This window comes from Elephantulus edwardii, unplaced genomic scaffold (genome assembly GCF_000299155.1).
Source record: "Elephantulus edwardii isolate Elephantulus edwardi_28Jun2011 unplaced genomic scaffold, EleEdw1.0 scaffold00305, whole genome shotgun sequence".
NCBI lineage: Eukaryota > Metazoa > Chordata > Mammalia > Macroscelidea > Macroscelididae > Elephantulus > Elephantulus edwardii.
In genome coordinates this window covers 507333-525116 of record NW_006400055.1, presented here as the reverse complement: position 1 = coordinate 525116, position 17784 = coordinate 507333, and the positions used below count along the sequence as shown (strand labels likewise).

The following is a 17784-nucleotide window of genomic DNA, read 5'->3' as shown; positions in this document are numbered from 1 at the left end:
GTGACTGGGGTAATCGGGATGGGTGTGTCAGAGGCGGTGCGGTTGGCGCAGGATAGAGCAGGGTTTAGGGCTGTTGTGCATAGGGTCCCTATGAGTCGGAAACGACTCAACGGCACATAACAACAAACAACAAATGCAAATAAATACTGATGCTGCTCCTGTTTATTTCTCACTTTACTGAAATCAAGGTATAGCAGTCACTGATTAATGACTGCTTACGCAGTGCGTTGTTAGGTTCCCTCAAGATGACTGACTCTTAGCAACTCTATGAACAACAGATCTGAATCTTGTCCCAATTATTATACAGCATGATTTATACCTACTATTTCTAATTCTCAACAGCCTTGCAATACTGGTTCTATACACTTAATAAAAAGAACAACTAGCTTATTAAATACCATATAGACATAATGTTGGAGACAGTACTGAGACCTCATACTCTCTCATCACTTTCTTCTTATCCCACAGACATTATCACACACATTCATCATTTCTATAGAGATCAAAATAAAACCAAAACTTGTAGCCTTCTAATCAGTTCCAACTCAAAGTAGCCCCAGGTGTTATAAAAAAGCACTGCAAAACACAATTGTCATGGTTAGGAGCTTTTATTACAAACTGCTAGGCTTGTCTCCCATGGCCCCTCTGAGTTAAAACTCTCAAACTATGAGATGAGTTATTAGGCGAGTGCTTGAAGATATTCACTATGTAGCGACTTTGAGAGATCCCCAAAAGGCAAAGTCATTGCTGTGGAATCAGAACAGATTTACAGCTGATCCTCCACAGAGTTTTCTGAAGCTGTGAATCACATGAGAGGAAACTGCCCATCTTACTTTCTCCCTCTGAGCCACTAGTCATTCAAACCACCAGAGAGATGTGCCCTTTGGGTTAGATGTGCAACTGTTGTTGTGTACCGCTGAATCAGAACCAAATGACTCTCCGGTGGCTTTTCAGAGGCAGTCAAGTCACAGAAGGAAAGAGTTCATCTCTCTTCAAAGAGAGATTGGTGGACTAGGGCCACTATACCTTGTGTTGGCAGCACAATTCCTTACCACTTAGAAAAACTGGCCATGTTATTTTTAGAAAATACCAAGATGATTCATTTTGCAATTCAAATTATCAGAGTAAGAAATGTTAAGAAACTAACTCACCTGATGCAGCAGACGTTTCAGTTTCAATAATTGAGTTTTTACAGCAGTACAATCTTGAACCATGTGCCGGAGAGTCATTTCATCCAGTACCACAGTATTTTCTGGTACATCCAAAAACATCTTCTGGGCCTGGAAAAAGGGAGTCCCTCCATAGCTTTCAAAATTACCCAAAGGAGATTCTCTATAAGGAGAGCCTCTGGAAGTACAGGGAAAGAAGAAGGAGATGGGGGAGACATACAATATAATTTTAATAAGAAAGAAAAAAAAGGTATTATTTCAGTAATTCTTTCCTATCTCTTATCATTACCACAAAGCCTGTCATCTCAATCATGGAATTTGTTTCTACTAAAAGGTTCACTCAATTCTCACTCAAAAATTTCATCCTGTGAAGTCAGATATTTTTCGTAGGTGCTTCTTTCTCCATCAGGTTTTCTGAGCCTGTAAATTGCAGGTGAGGAGCCTGCTCACCCTTCTCCCTCAGAGCTGCTAGAGGATTTTAACTGTCAGCGGTGCACCCTCAGGGTTAGCAGCACAGCTACAGACTGTATACACCACCAGAGCCCTAGTCAACTCTTATTATCTTTAATAAAATTATCTGTTGTACTCTTGCAGAAGATACTCTGCTCCTTCTGGTATATTTTATACTTCAGTTAAATAAACTTCCTTCCTAAAGAACTAGAATAGAAACAAAATTCTCTGGAAAGGCCTGATCTGGAAAAACATAAACTTATTTGTTTTTTCTACATTTACCACAGCTCGGCTTTAGATTTTATCAGGTTTCTTCAAAGTAAAACGTTCTGTAATCGCCTAATTATGCTATTTACTTTTAATTCCCAGCTTGGACACACTGCTGGACTCCCAGTTTTTATGTAATTTGGCAAAAAATTAAGATAGTTGAGCTGTTATTTACTTTTCTGTTGTTCTAATGTTGTTGATAAACCATTTTTAAGAGAAAAGACAAAGACAGTTGTTCTTCGACACCATCAAGTCACTTCTGATTCATGGCAATCTAATCAATGCTGCCAAGTGTCAGTGAACCTCACAGAGTCCTCAGCCAGCCTCAAGATCTTGGGTCTTCCTTCTTCTCACTGAGCCAAGATTAAAAAGATTAATCTTTGCCAAGATTAAAAAGCTTTTTAGGGAGGCACTATACATTCTCTAATGTTAAATTACATTTTAAAGAACTACTACAAGAACATGTACAATTTTCTTCAGCTTCAACAAATATTATGCATAAGAAGTGTAAAACCAACTAGATAATATATTTCATGGTAGTTAAAAATATTGGAAGGAGGAGTGGCATCACTTCCATAATAGCTTGCCTCCAGAAACCCTATGAACCTGGAGAGAGGATGAAAGGCACCCAAGCGTCGAGGACTCTCCTTCATAGGGTCGCTGTGAGTCACCTGCGACTCGATGGCACTTAACAACAACAACAGTTAAAAATACAATCTTTTAACCAAAACTACTGCATCATATCACTTAAATATGATTCCAGTTGCTTCTTTAAATAATGCTTTTTTATTATATACGTGAAATCTTAAGAAAGTTCATCACGTGTTAAATTTGAAAAGTCTCATCAAGTTGTAGAGAAATAGGGTTTCTACTAAATTTACTACATTTTAAGAAATACTTCCTTTCCAAATCTATCAATTCTTAAGTACTAAATATAGATTTGTTTTTCAACAGTTCCTTTTTCTTTGAAACAATGTCTCAGACTTAATTTCAGGTCTATACTTTCTAAATATAAAAAAATAATTTTAAAGTTATTGATTCATAAGTAAATTCCTAATTTTGAGATATGTAATTCTTTCTTTTCATTCACTCAAAATTATCAGATTTCAAATACTGAGCTATTATTTAGAATTAATTTACCCATCCACAATTATAGTGACATACAATCTATTCATGCAGTGATACAAATATACAATTAATGTTAAATGTACACAAATCTATAGAACCAAATGAAAGATGAACAGGAAAGATGTTAGGAGCTGTGGTTTTAAAGTCAAAAGCTTAAAAAAAAATCTCAAAAAACAAAGACACCCAAAAAAAACAACACCCCCACCCCAAAACAAACAAAAAACCCCAAAAACAAAAAACCAAAAACCAAAGCTAAGATATTTTGGGAAATTTTCCTGAGTAAAAAAGGATTTAGGAGGAAGAATAAAGTACAAAATTGGAGTCTGACAGGAAAATACTTTTCCAAAGAAAACAAAAATTACATACATGACACATAATATGTCCTGTAGAAATAATTATGGCTATAAGGCTGTTGATAGCTTAAACTCTATTTTTCAACTTCATTGTCAACAGACTGCTTTTTCAAGACTATCTTCATTTTGTGTGTATATGTTTTATGTAAATAAAATTTTTATTTTACACTGGTTTACTTATAAGGTTCATATATATTGTTTTTCATACTGAGTCTTTCCAATTTCCTTTACCCATTCCTCCTCTCTTCACTGTTCAAATTGTGTGACCCTTTGCTCTCCCCTCCCCACCCTGGATCCTTATACACTTTCTACAGAAACCTCGGACTCCTGCCACCCTTATCTCCCCAGAACTCCGACCTCAGATGTTACAGTGAGACTTGAAGGCTAGGGTGCAAGCAAGGTGGAGCCACTACAGGAGAAGATATAGGTAGTAGTAGCAAATATTCAAATGAGAACTATTAAGGCCCAAGTAAAAAAGGGTTCCATGTGAATAGCAGTTAAACATGGATCAGTTGGTCCTCCCGAGATGGGCGAGCACCATTCCAAAGAGATGGGCAATGGCCTTTGTTGCCCTCAGCCGACTGAAAGGGAGTCAGGTTCAGATCCCTGAATCTAGAGTAGTGGAAACAGGTGCCGTGAGGTGTCCAGTTCTTAATCCTTAATTGTGGAAAATTCCCAAAGCATGCTATCATCACCCTCATCTTAAAATTCATGTCCTCTCTCTCTCTACTCTCTAAACTCCTTCCCAATAAATCCACTCTGCTGTCTACTCCACATGTGACCTTGAAATCTCTGCTTTGCCTAAGATTTTTTTAAACTTTCACAAGAATCCTGATGCAGTGCTGCATTACTATCTATCAGAATATTTATTAGTATATTTGTGTATGTTTATAGTCAATGCCAAATTTTTAATTCCATTAAGAGACGGGATGTGTATTGTTCTTTTTTTGTCCCTGAGAAAGGTGCAAATGGTGGTTGGTTTGGCTTGGCCTTTTTTATTCCTTTATTGAATGCCAGAGTAAGAAGCCTCAATTTTTTCTCTTTATTTTCTTTTTAAGGCTTCTATCTACAAGATTTTAAAATTCTGAAATTTAAACATGAAAAAGGGCAATGCAAAGAATTATAATTTGGATTGCACTTTAAATATAGCACTAGTTAACACTCAAATTATAATTACTATTTTGTCAAATAAGTGAAACACTAAGGTATAAATTGAAGGAGACCGATTCAAAGTCCATGCCAAGAAATAAAATCAAAATAGAAATCTCAGCCTTATTGCTATGAAGCTGACTGAGACTCATGGTGACCCCACATGTTAGAAAGAACTGATGGTTCCAAAGAGGCTTCTTAGCTGTAATCTTTAAAGAAGCAGCTGAACAAGCCTTCTTTTAGAGGAATTGCTGGGTGGCTTCACATTGTTACCAATGAGTCAGAACTGACTGATAGTTGACCTTCCAGAGGATTTTCAGAAGAATATAACTATGTATCTTCAGGTTGGAAGTGTAGCTCATTACCTCTTCACCACCAGAGTTCTAGAAAAACAAAAAATCTTTACAGATGGACCAATAGTCAAAATCATGATAAATGGAGAAAAGACTGAAATTGTCAGTAATTTAATTTTACTTGAATTTACAACCAACACTCATAGTAGAAGCAGTCAAGAAATTAAAACATAGTAGCTAAGAGAATAGCTGTCCCCTTTTCCTTATGAATCAGGGTGAAGTCTCTCTGGGAGGAGTGATAGGGAATGGCAAAGGACACACTGACAAAGGAGATTAATCAGAACTGGATTTGACAAGCACTGTGGCAACTGGACAATTCAAACAGACTTACAAGAGGGGAAAAAAAGAAGAACGAACTGGGGAGGAGGGCAGAGAAAATAGTGGACAATGTATGAATGAAAACCCAAAATCCCTGTAAATGTTCATTAAAATTAATAAAATTTAATAATAAAAAAAGACATTTCAAAACTGAAAAAAATTAAAACATTTATTGCATTGGGAAAATGGTGGTCCTCTTAAAAATGCTTAAGGAGCAAAGGTGTCAGTTTAAAGACTAAGGTGCATCTGACTCAAATCCGTATTTTCCATAGTTTCACATGCATATTTAAGCTAGACAGAGAAGAAGGAATAGTAAAGAAAACTTAATGTCTTTGAATTATGGTGCTAGTAATGAGTACTTAAATATACTCAAGGACGGCCAAAAGAACAAGAATTCTGTTTTAAAAGAAGTGCAGCAGAAGTACTTCTTAAAGTAAGGACAGTGAAATTTGATTTCACATACTTTGGCCTTTTTTTGTCAGGAGTGTCCAGTGGAAAGGGGCATCATGCTTGGGAAGGAGGAGGATCAGAGGAGAGGAAGCCATTCAAGAAGCCAGACTAACAGTCATTGATTGTCACAATAGGCTGAAGTACAGTAGAGATTATGAGGATGGCACTAGACAGGGCAAGGTTTTGGTATGCTTAACTATGAGTCAGAACCAACTTGGCAGTACCTAACTACAACAGGGACAGTACGGGCTGGGAGAGAAAAATGTAGGTAAGAGATATGTATTAAATTGTGTGAAAGAAAAGGCAATAAACAATAAAGGTGTGATGAGCATATATTATTAAGGAAAAGGATGTTATAAGGAGGTACACAAGAGTTACAGATAACAAATAAAAATACTATCAGATACATCACCTGGCATCAACAGTAACAGCAGACATTAATCTTAGAGGATATATAGTCTAACAAGCATGATAATTACGTATATGCAGGCAAATGTATGTCTACATACAAAGCCATACAGGTTTGGCAGACAATATTTCTACATATTTATCTGTATATGCTATAAATAGAGTGATATATATCTCTATCTATCTATAGTGAGATATATATATATATATATACATATATATATATATATATATATATAAATAAAGTAAAAGGGGCAAAGACCTCACATTATAAAGGAATAGTCAATGAAATCTTTGCTACTTAACAAATAAAAGGGCAAATAAAGTCATGTAGAAAATTCAGTGGTACAGAGTGTCAGCTAAATGTATGATTTATGTTTAACTAGCTATTGAAAATATTTTGTATCTTTGCCCACGATTTCTTCAACTCTCAATGTTCTCTACTGGTTATGGAATAAAATATCCATTTCATAGAGGCTGAACTTCAAATATCTCTATCATGATATTTAAAAATAATTTTCATCTTTGAGAAAGACTGAAATTCTACCTCTTTCATGACTCCTTCCTGATGTCACAAATTAAACTACACTTTTATGAGCCTTAACAGCCTAAATTACAAGAAATATAAAATGTGCCTCTTCTACTAATGTTATAAATCCTTTAAAAACAGGGATACTGTCCTATTCATTTTTATATTCTCTTCATAGAACACATGTGTTAAAATATCACTTGTGTCACTTAATAACTGTAGAATACACTAAACATTTAATCTCTATGCTTTTTTCCTGATGTACAGTATGAAGATCATGACAGTATTTATTTCATGAGATTGGTTTAAGAATTAAATCAGAAAATATATACTATAATGCTTAAGCATTATAGTAATTTCTTTAAAGTCTATTATTATACTTGTCGTTATTGTTCTTTACCATCAAGTCGGAACCAACCCATAGTTGACTCTCCAGTGGGTTTTCAGAGGCAGTTAATCACATGAGAGGAGACTGCCCATTCTCCTCCCGTGGAGCAGCTGGTGGCCTCGAACTACATGCCTTCGGGATTGCAGTGCAGCTTCTTGCCAGTAGGCTACCAGAGACCTCTTTTATTATACTTACTATGAATAATTTAGGACTTCTTTACCTGGAAAACATTTTAACTAGAAATGTAAAACCATATAGCCTTCATTTTCTTTGTTGAGTGTTAAAACTGTGGCACGTGTGCTTTTTTATCCATAAATATTTGCTAAATTATTTGACAACAGATTACAGATAACATAATACTTCACTAGAATACCATGTGAAGTTTGCTGGAGAAAATGAGTAAGCGAGAAAGTCAAAGATAAAAGACAGATAAAGATGGGATAATAAAGCTAATGTGAAACATCAATTATTTTCAGAAAAGAAAAAGAGACTATGAAGACAAAAGAGAAACAGCAGAAAAGAAAGATGATGAGGACTGTGAGACTTCAGAATCTGAGATGACACATTTCACACAAGAGAACCTGAACTGTCTTTTTTTTTTTTTGAGAACCTGAACTTTCAAAACAGAACAGGAAGCCTAGTCAGAGCAGTAAGAAACTGTAATAAAAGGTATTTAAATTGGAAAGAAGAAGCATCTCTATATTACAGATGGCATGATCCTGTATAAATGCAAGAAAACGTCTAATAGCTAATAAATTCAGCAAAGCTACAGGGTATACAAAGTCAACAAACAAAAATCAGTTGAGTGTAATATACTATCAATGAAAAATATGAAATAGTATTAAGGACACAATTTCATTTATAATAGTATATTAAAGGATAATATTTTCTTTTTTTAATTGTGATTTTAACTAAATTTACAGAAAAGTTAGATTTTCATTCATTCATTCTTGCACATTTTCCTCCCTACCACCCCTTCATTCACTTAAAACAATAAATTCATTCACTGTTGCATTATTAATTCCTTCCTTCCCACTCACACCTCCTCCAGTCCACTTTGCTATGAACCCCTTATTCTAGACTGCTGTCATACAAATAATGTCTAATCATATATTCCTTTTAAAGAGTTCTTTCCTTCATCTGTCCCAATGCAGTGTTCACCTTTTCTTAGTTTCCTTCCAAGCCTTATGTCAGTCCTATTTTACAACAGTGGTGTTATGCAATATTTATCCCTTTGTGACTCAGATATTTCTCTCAGTATAATATGTCCTCCAGGCTCACCCACATTGTGTAATATTTTTAGTTCCTTGTTTTTCAATGCTGCATAGTATTCCATTGTGTAAATATACCATAGTCTTTTCTATCCATTCAATTGTTGATGGGCATTTGGGTTTTAGTCTCTTTGCTATTGTAACACAGCAATTAAAGAATAAAAATTTAAGAATTAATCTAATCAGGGATACAAAGTACTTACACAATGAAAACTAAAATATTCCTGGAAAAAAGATAAATGCAAAGATGTTCTATGTGCATGGATTGTTGTTGCTGTTATGTGCCATCAAGTCACTTGGGACTCATAGTGACCCTGTGAACAACAGTCTTGAAACCTGCTCTATCCTGCGCCAAACTTACTGACTCTGAAACACCTAACCTCATTATCCCAGTCACTGAATCAACCCATCTCATCCAAGGTCTTCCTCTCTTGCACTGTCCCTCCTACCTTTCAAGCATGATGTCCCTCTCCTAGGACTGGGCCCTGCTTGAAACATGTCCAAAGTAAGTCAGATGAAGCCTCAGAATCCTTGCCTCCAAGGAGCAGGCTGTTTTCACCCTCTCCAGAACGAACTTGTTCTGCTTGCAGTCCATAATGCATTCAATACTGTTCTCCAGCACCACAGCTCAAAGGCATCAATTCTTCTATCATCCCTAGTCATTGTCCAGCTTTCTGACATATAGTAAGTAACTAAAGATATGGCCTGGATCAGGTGCACTTTAGTCTCCTGACTGACGTCATTGCTCTTCAGTAATCCAGAGAGGTCCCTGACGCAGATTTCCTGGCTGCTGAGCCAAGAGTGTTGATTGTGAAGTCAAGCAAACTAAAGCTGTTAACAATCTAAATCTCTTCACCATCTATTATAATGCTGCCAATCACCCAGTAGTGCTAAAGAATCAACACATATATTCAATACACTCTCAATCAAAATTCCAACAGTCTTCTTTTCAAAAATTAAATTTAAGAAGTCAATTTCCAACTTTATATAAGTGACAAGAGGCTCTGAATATCCAAAGGAGAAGGGCTCATATTTCCTGATTTTGAAACATACTACAAGGAGCTCTGATGGTGTAATGTGTTGGACTACTAACCTAAAGACCAGTAGTTTGAATCCACTAGCCACTCCAATGAAGAAGGATGGACAATCTCCTCCCATGTGATTAACTGCCTCTAAAAACCCACGGAAGGGTCAGTTATTAATTGGTTCCGACTCAACAGCAAACAACAACAGTGGCTTAGTGGAAAGGGATTGTATAATGCCAAAGGTATGCATTTCCAATCCACTAGCTGCTCTGGAAGAAGAATGGGTAATTTCTTCCCACACAACTCACTGCAATCCTGCTGAAAACCCAATGAAGGGTCAGCTATGAACTGGTTCCAAACCAGCTATAACAACACATGAAAAAGCTGCCTGCTATAATTATAGTCGTTATGTTGTGCTGTCGTAATGGGTCATTGAGTTGTCTGTGACTCAAAGTGACCCCTATGTACATTAGCTCTGTAACTTGCTCTATCCTGAACTAATATCATAGTTTCTTATAGAGCTTAACCCATTTCTCTAGAAAGTGAGTCCATTAATCTTATTCTGGGCCTTCCTCTCCTGTGCTGTTCCTCCACACTTTCAAGCATGATGTCCCTCTCCAAGGACTGGTCCCTCCTGTTCACATGCCCAAAGTATGTGAGACAAAGTTTCAAAATCCTTGCCTCCAAAGAACAGCCTGGTTTCACCTTCTCAAGGTCAGACCTGTTTGTTCTTCTGGTAATCCACAGTATGTTCAACATTGTTCTCCAGTACCACAACTCAAAGGCATCAATCTTTCTTCTATCATCTTTAGTTATTGTCCAGCTCTCGGATGAATAGCAAGTAAGTGCAAAGATCATGACCTGGATCAGGTGCACCTTAGTCTCCAGACTGACATCTTTGCTCTTCAGTTAATCTAGAGAGGTCCTTGACAGTAGATTTTCCCAATGCAATTCACCTTTTGATGTCCTGACTGCTGGTACCAACAGTGTTGATTGTGGAAGCAAGCAAACTGAAGTTATCAACAATCTCAACCGTTTTGTCTTCTTGATGTTGAGCTTCAATCCATATTGAAGACTACAGTTCTTGACCTTCTGCAGCAAATACCTCATGTCCCCTTCAGTTTCAGCAAGCAAGGTTGTGTCATCTGAATAACATGGGTTGCTGATGAATCTTCCTCCAATTCTGATGCCACATTCCTCCTAATAAAGTCCAGCCTCCCGGATGATATGTTCTGCATACAGATTGAAAAGGTTTGGAGATATGCTGCATCCCTGACACACAACTTTCGTGATCCTGAATGCTGCAGTATTTCCCTGCTCTGTTCTAACAACTGCTTCCTGGTCCAAATATAGGTTTTGCATGAGCACAATTAACTGTTCTGGGATCCCCATTTTTCTCAAAGTTAGCCACAATTTATTATGATCCACAAAGTCATATGCCTTTGAAGAGTCAAACACAGACAGACATTCCTCTGGTACTCTCTGCTTTCAGCAAAGATTTTTCTAATGTTGGCTATCATGTCCCTAGTACCATGGCTTCTTCTAAATCCAGCCTACACATCTGGCAGTTCTCTGCTGATGTACTGTTTCAGTCGTTTCTGGATAAACTTCAGCAATATCTTGCTTGAGTATGATATTAATGATATCATTTGATAATTTCCACATTCTGTTGGGTCACCTTCTTTTGGAATGAGAATAAATATGGATCTCTTCCAGTCAGTTGGCCAGGTATAAGAGATGGAAATCAAAACCACAGTGACATACTATTTAACTCTTAATAAGATGAGCTTGCGAGAGCTCTGGTGGCTTAGTGGTAGGAGGTGCACTCCACCCAAAGGCACATAGTTCATATGCACCAGCTTCTCTTATTGGAAGAAAGATGGGCACTCTTCCCCTGGGTGTTCTGTTGTCTCTAAAAACCCACTGGTGGATCAGTTTTGAGTTAGTTCTAATTCTACAGTATAACCAATAGCAAAGGGAGTTAAGAGAGCTCTGGTGGCCTAGGAGGTAAAGAGCTGTATTGCCAGCTTAACAGTAGGCAATTCAAATCCACTGTCTGTTCCAAGCGGAAAAAAAAACAGGCAATCTCCTTTCATGTAATTTATAGCATCTGAAAACCCAACGCAGGGTCCATTATTAATCAGTTCCAATTCAACAGCACACAGTAACAACAAGGGGAATTCTGGTAGCCTGGCTCATAAAAAGATTCACTGTTAACTCAAAGGCCACACCTCTCTGGTGGTTCAAATCCATTACCCATTCCTTAGGACAAAGATGGGAAAATTAATTTACAGCATAGGTAATACAATGGAAGGTTAGCTATGAGGACCAACTTGATAGGACTTGGTTTGAGTTTGCTTGAAACAGAGAATTCTGGTGACATTTTTATTAGGAAGTTGCACTCAAAGGCAATGCCTCTTTGGTGGTTTGAATCCACCAGGAGCTCTGCAGGAGAAAGACAGTCAATCACTTCCCAGGCAATTTATAGCATCAGAAACTGAATGGAGGCTCAGCTATGAGTCGAGTCTGACTTTACAGAAGTGAGTAAGGATAAGCTAAGATTACCAGAAGCAAAGGAACAAACAAACAAAAATAAAAATTATAATGAGGATATGTGGAAACCAGACCTCTATTGCTTGTGAGAACGCAAAATCATACAGCCATTGTGGAAAAGTATGTAGAGGTACCTCAAAAAAAAACAACCCAGAAAACGGTATTATCATATTATTCTTAGGTATAAACCTAAAATACTGGAAAGCAGAGACTCACACAGATACTTGTACAACAATGTTCACTGCAGTCTGTACTCACAATAGCCCAAATGTGGAAAACTACCTAAATGTCCATCAGTAGATAAACAAAATGCAGTACATACACATAACAATGCAGTATATACACATAATGGATGCCACTCATTCAGCCAGTAAGAAATAGAGTGCTGTTACTGATACATGCTATAAAATGCATGGAGAATAAAGACATTATGTTGGGTGAAATGAATCAATCACATAGGGGTAAATATGAAATTATTTAAATTAAAAGATAAGAAAAGATAAATACAGAGTAACAATTTTTTTTTTTTTTTAATTACCAGGGGCAGAAGGGAGAAAACAAAGCAGTGCTATTGCTGATGGAGACTTTAATTTTAGTTGTTTGGCGGTAACAATATCACATTAATTAAGAGCAGAGTTGTATGGCCTAATAATAAAATCACTATCAACAAGTGACAAAGAGAATATAACAGCCTGCAGTAAGTTAGCAGGCATAAATTTGTACCTGAGTATGTCCTCTAACAATTGTGGATTTTTAGCCTAGAGACGTAAAATGATGAAAGTAATAAAAGGCCATGGTTTGGGGTTGAAAATACACTTTAAGACCAATGGCATGTTAGTGACTGAGGAGCCATGTGGTCACAGTGCAGTATCAGAAAAAACAAAGGTCAAAATAAGTTCTGTGGCTACAGACGTCTTAAAAAATTAATATATACCATCGCCACTAATATATAGCACTGATCTAATAGTCAACAAAATTAAAAGGAAAAAAATTAAGCCCTCATGCTTGGAAGGGTGGAGGCACAGGAGAGGAGAACTCCAGAGGAGATGGACTGACATAGTAACTGGAGCTATGAGTTGTACTTGGCTTGAGGGCACATAACAACAAGAAGAAGAGTATTTATTGTGTATTTCTCTCTATTAACTGTAATAGGAAAGCTGTCTCACTGCTGTCAAGTCAGTGCTAACTCACCGCTAACTACCATCAAGTTTCTGATTGCCCATCTTTCTCCTACAGAGCTGCAGGTGAATTCAAACCACAAAAGATACAGGTCCTTTGGATGAGTAATGCAACAAGCTATGAACTATGCCACTAGAACTATGCCTCTGAACTTATCATACACTTTACATGCTTTTGTACATGCTATTTTTTCTATGTGGAATTATCACCTTATGTCATAGGTTTTGCTATTAGTTAAATAGTAATTTTTTTTCCTACTATACCATCTTTGGACAAAAACCTGTTCTTTTAGAATCCTCTCCAGACCACTGTATTAAAGTACCCATCACCGCTATTCAAATCCTACTTCCTAACTGTCTATGTACCTGTCTTTCCTATAAACTCTGAGCATTCCAGAAAACAGAAAGTCTGCATCATAATTAACCATCACAATCTGCATTAAACAGAAATCTCAGAGAAGGAAAGTTGAAATATTTTGCACTAAAGTAAGTGATAGGAAGGTGTTAAGACTGCACCATTCCAACTGTGAGGCCTAGGAAAATGGACTGGCCCTGTGAAGGTCTGGCCCTCACAGGCGTTACACTATTTTAAGATTCTCCCATGTCAGCTCATCTCTGATTACTAATATCTATGATTCCCTCTGTGTCTCAATCTTCTTGAAGCAGCCATGTTGTTCCTGGTTGGCTCCTCCCAGGGTCTGTGGGAGCTCTCCTTGCCAGAAGGAAGGAGCATTGGTGGTGTGAGTGCAGGAATCGCGGCAAACTTTTGGAGTCGACTGCTTTTCTGGGCATGTGTTTGACATGCAGGTTTGCTCTGTCCCTGGGAGTGAGGCTAGCCAGCCTGGGCCTAGGGTTTGAACCAGGAGGCGGCCTTAAGCCCAAAGGCAGCTGGGAGAGGAGAGGAAGCAGCCATGTTGTTCCTGGTTGGCTCCTCCCAGGGTCTGGGCAGAAGGAAGGAGCATTGGTGGTGTGAGCACAGGAATCGTGGCAAGCTTTTGGAATCGACTGCTTTTCCAGGCATGTGTCTGTCGTGCAGGTTTGCTCTGTCCCCAGGAGTGAGGCTAGCCAGCCTGGGCCTAGGGTTTGAACCAGGAGGCAGCCTTAAGCCAAAAGGGCCCTCGGGCCTGCAGCCCTCGGCCAGGTTCAAATTGTTTTCCTGTCAAACATTTTTCTAGGTGGTATAGCACTGGTCTGTGCATTGCTGTACAGAAGTAACTTGTGGTTACTGTGATGCAGAAGACTGTGACAGTGATGTGCCGATTGTGGTAATGGGTACCCATGGTGGACAGTGTTGGCTGGAGCTTCCCGATTAGATCAAGCCTGGAAGCAGGAGCGGCATCCACTTCCGAAATGGCTTGCTTCCGGAAACTCTATGTACAAACAGTGCTCAGGCTGTTCATTCATAGGGTTGCTATGAATCGTCTATGACTCGACTGCATCAAACAACAACAACAACTCAGTCTTCTTAACTGTATTTTAGAATGACTTCAAAATTACTTCAAACTTCTTGTGAAATAACTGAAAGTAACAATAACTACCATTGGATGGCCATGTAAACCAGACTCTTTACCCCTGATCCTGGAAGATCAAGAAAAAGGCAGGGTACAAATAGCAAACAGAAGCTACAAGGGGCTAAATTAGTTATTTAAGCTTGTACCATGCCAACTTTAAACCCCATTTTTGTGTGACTATAAAGTCCCTTTGCATATAAATTAAAAAACAAAAGCAGCATAATTAATATCACTGAATTGGAACCAGGTTTTCAGAGGTTATAAAAATTGTATGGGAGTAGACTGCCAATCTTTCTCCCAGAGAGCCACCGGTAGATTCAAACAGAGGTGCTGCCTTTAGGATAGCAGCACATAAGGACTACTTCACCACAGCTCCCAGTGTATAGGGGTTGGATCAAAATAAAGACACCCTACATTTGATAAAAAGTAATCTTTCTACCACTACATGTACATTCTCACATTGTTAGTAGTACTTTCCATTGGAAAAGATGAATTTATCACGTTAGAAAAAAAAATAAATTATTTGATTCTAATATTATATATTGTTACTTGGAAAATAATAAACTTTTGGCAGAGGAAACATTTAATCATTCTCTAATCCTAAAACAATTCAAAGTTTAAATATTTGATAAAAATAAAATACATCTAAAATAAAGCTAATGAAAAAGGATTTAGGCCAAAATGGGGGGGGGGGGGTTTACATCAGTGAGGACGAGATATACACACACACACACCCCCTACAGACCCCTCTTTGTAATGTTTTCTGTGTCTTTATCTGGATACAAAATTTTAGTAGGAAAATTATAGTGCAAAATTAATCAGAGTTTATAAAACGCAAATATAAGATAGACTGGTACTCACCGGCTCACGTCACTTTTTCCCTGGTGGTGATAACGGTCAGCATGGCTGAGGTGGTAGTGCTCCAGTCCACCCCACCTCTGGGGTGGCCTTTTCCAAAATCCTTCCTGAGACTGCCGAACATGCCTGTCTGTCCGGTCAAAGCGGTTCATGCTGTCACACTCCACTAGACAGATTCAAAAGAGAAAAATTACGAACTTGGGCACAATTCTAGGGAAGTCAACTATCTGAAGCTTACCAGTGAGGTGCTGTCAATAATATAAAAGTTGTATTCTAAAAATAATAACAATAAACATTATTTAATCATATATTCAAACTCTTCAGGGAAAAGACAACTTTTTTTAGTGACAAACTTTATAGAATATCACTAGAAGTGGAGAAAGTAAAATGCATTTTAAAATCATAGTCACATAAGTAAACAAGTAACTAATACACTGATTTTAAACAAGCAAATCTTCCCTAAAGTCAACATTACACACTCTAAACAGCAGCAATCGTTTTTAAATGGTTTCTATCAGTATCACCACCTGGATTATCAGTCTAGTTAGTAATTCATTCTGAAACCAAACACTTGTAGTTAGTTTTCACTGTTTCAAGCTGCAGAGATTAACATTTCATCAGAAACAAATTGTATTTTTAAATGACGCTCACAGAAGGCTCTTCGAATATGGATGCTCAAGAGTTTGTTTACAAATGCTACTGAAAACAAAGCCAGTACTTTACCACAAGTGTACTCCCTACAAGACAAATACCAAAAATAAGCAGAAAGAATCTCTTTGAAACATGCCAGGGTTCTCCTTCACTCACCAAAAAGCTTTTTCCTCACATATCTGAGCTTTCACTGAAAGAGTTACTTTGTACAAGGGAGGAATTGTATAGCTCAGCAATCTACTCAAACTTAGTTGCATGCAAGGCACTGACAAGCAAGCCTTCCTTCCTGCTCCACTCCCAGCCCTCATTTGGGAAGCCAGCCCAGTTACACTGTGACTCCATCTCAGCACTTACATAGCTATTGAGTTAGGACTGTTACTAAAAATACAACTAAATACTAACCCAGTCACAGAACAGGCAAAGTTTCTCTAGACTAAAAATTAATGCATGAGAAAGTTCAAAGCCTGCATGTTCACCCCTCTTTGTGGTAAAAAGCTTTAGCACTTAAATATAATATCCAACTAGGGGAGGAAAAGGTCATTTATTTAAAAGACAAATATTTTACTTAACCAAAATCTCTTCTAATTGAAAACACAGAATAGTTACAACATACTAGTTAAAAGCAAACCTTCCAATGTGCAACAATGAATGAATGTAAATCCAAAGTCTCTATAAACTTTCATTAAAATAATAATTTAAAAAACCCACAAAAAATAAACCTCCCTGGTCTGGGGGGGAAAGATAATATTGTTAAAATTAATTGTAAATGTTGAATTCTCATATGTATTTTAATAGGGGGTTTTTTCCTGAAGACATTAATAATTCAAATGTTTTACAAACAGCATTAAAATTTTCTTTATATATATCACTGTTAGGTGCCATTAAGTTGAATAAAACTCACAGCAACTCTATAACCAACAGATCTTGCCCTCTCAGGTGCCATCTTCAAGAACTCTATCATGGGCAAGGCCACTATCGGAATAACTATATCCATCCATTTCCTTAAGGTTTTCTTTTTTTCTGACCCTCTCTAACTTTCCCAGCATGGCATCTTGCTAAGGACTAACTCCTTATGTTTCTTTTCAATTCATGTAATCTTTCATTTACATTGTTATTATACAATCATTCATATACACTGCTTTTCGTATAATCATTATTGATCTCTGTTTATTATTTACCCTGTCCCTTCAAGTAAGCTTCCTGAATTATTTGCTCAGCACACAAACTGAACAGGTATGGACAAAGGAAAGAGCCCTGCTGCACCCTTTCTTGATCTTAAACCATGCAGTGTTCCCTTGTTCTGTTCAAACAACAGCTTCTTGGTCTATGTAAGTTTTTGCCAGAGCACAATTAAGTGTTCCGGGATTTCCATTCTTCTCAGCATTTGTCACAATTTGTTATGATCACCACAGTGAAATGCCTTTGCACAGTCAATAAAATACAGTAAGACATCCTTCTAGTATTCCATTCAAAACATACTCATTTATTCTGTTTCATTAACAAAGATATCCCATTACAAAATTAGATTATGCCCATGGCACAGATTTGTTGTCATTAGGTGCTATTCAATCAACTACAACTCTTTATACAAACAAATCTAAACTTCACCCAATCTTATGCCAGCCTCACAATCCCCCACTGTACTTAAGCCCACTTTTATAGTCACCATGCCAATTCATTTGGTTGTTGTTGTTGTTATGTGCCATTGAGTCGTTTCCGACTCATAGCGACCCTATGCACAACAGCTCTAAACCCTGCTCTATCCTGCACCAACC

At 37.5% G+C, this 17784-nt stretch overlaps 1 pseudogene across 1 annotated transcript in view; it reads right to left on the bottom strand.

Moving 5' to 3' along the window:
- The window catches only part of LOC102859000, a 221142-nt pseudogene that overhangs the window by 102112 nt on the left and 101246 nt on the right, over window positions 1–17784 (bottom strand). The window contains exons 4-5 of the transcript XR_439012.1: window positions 15362–15524; window positions 1152–1347 (exon numbers count right to left, since the gene is read on the bottom strand). The product of XR_439012.1 is annotated as a serine-rich coiled-coil domain-containing protein 2-like (transcript). The remainder of the gene's footprint in view (window positions 1–1151; window positions 1348–15361; window positions 15525–17784) is intronic.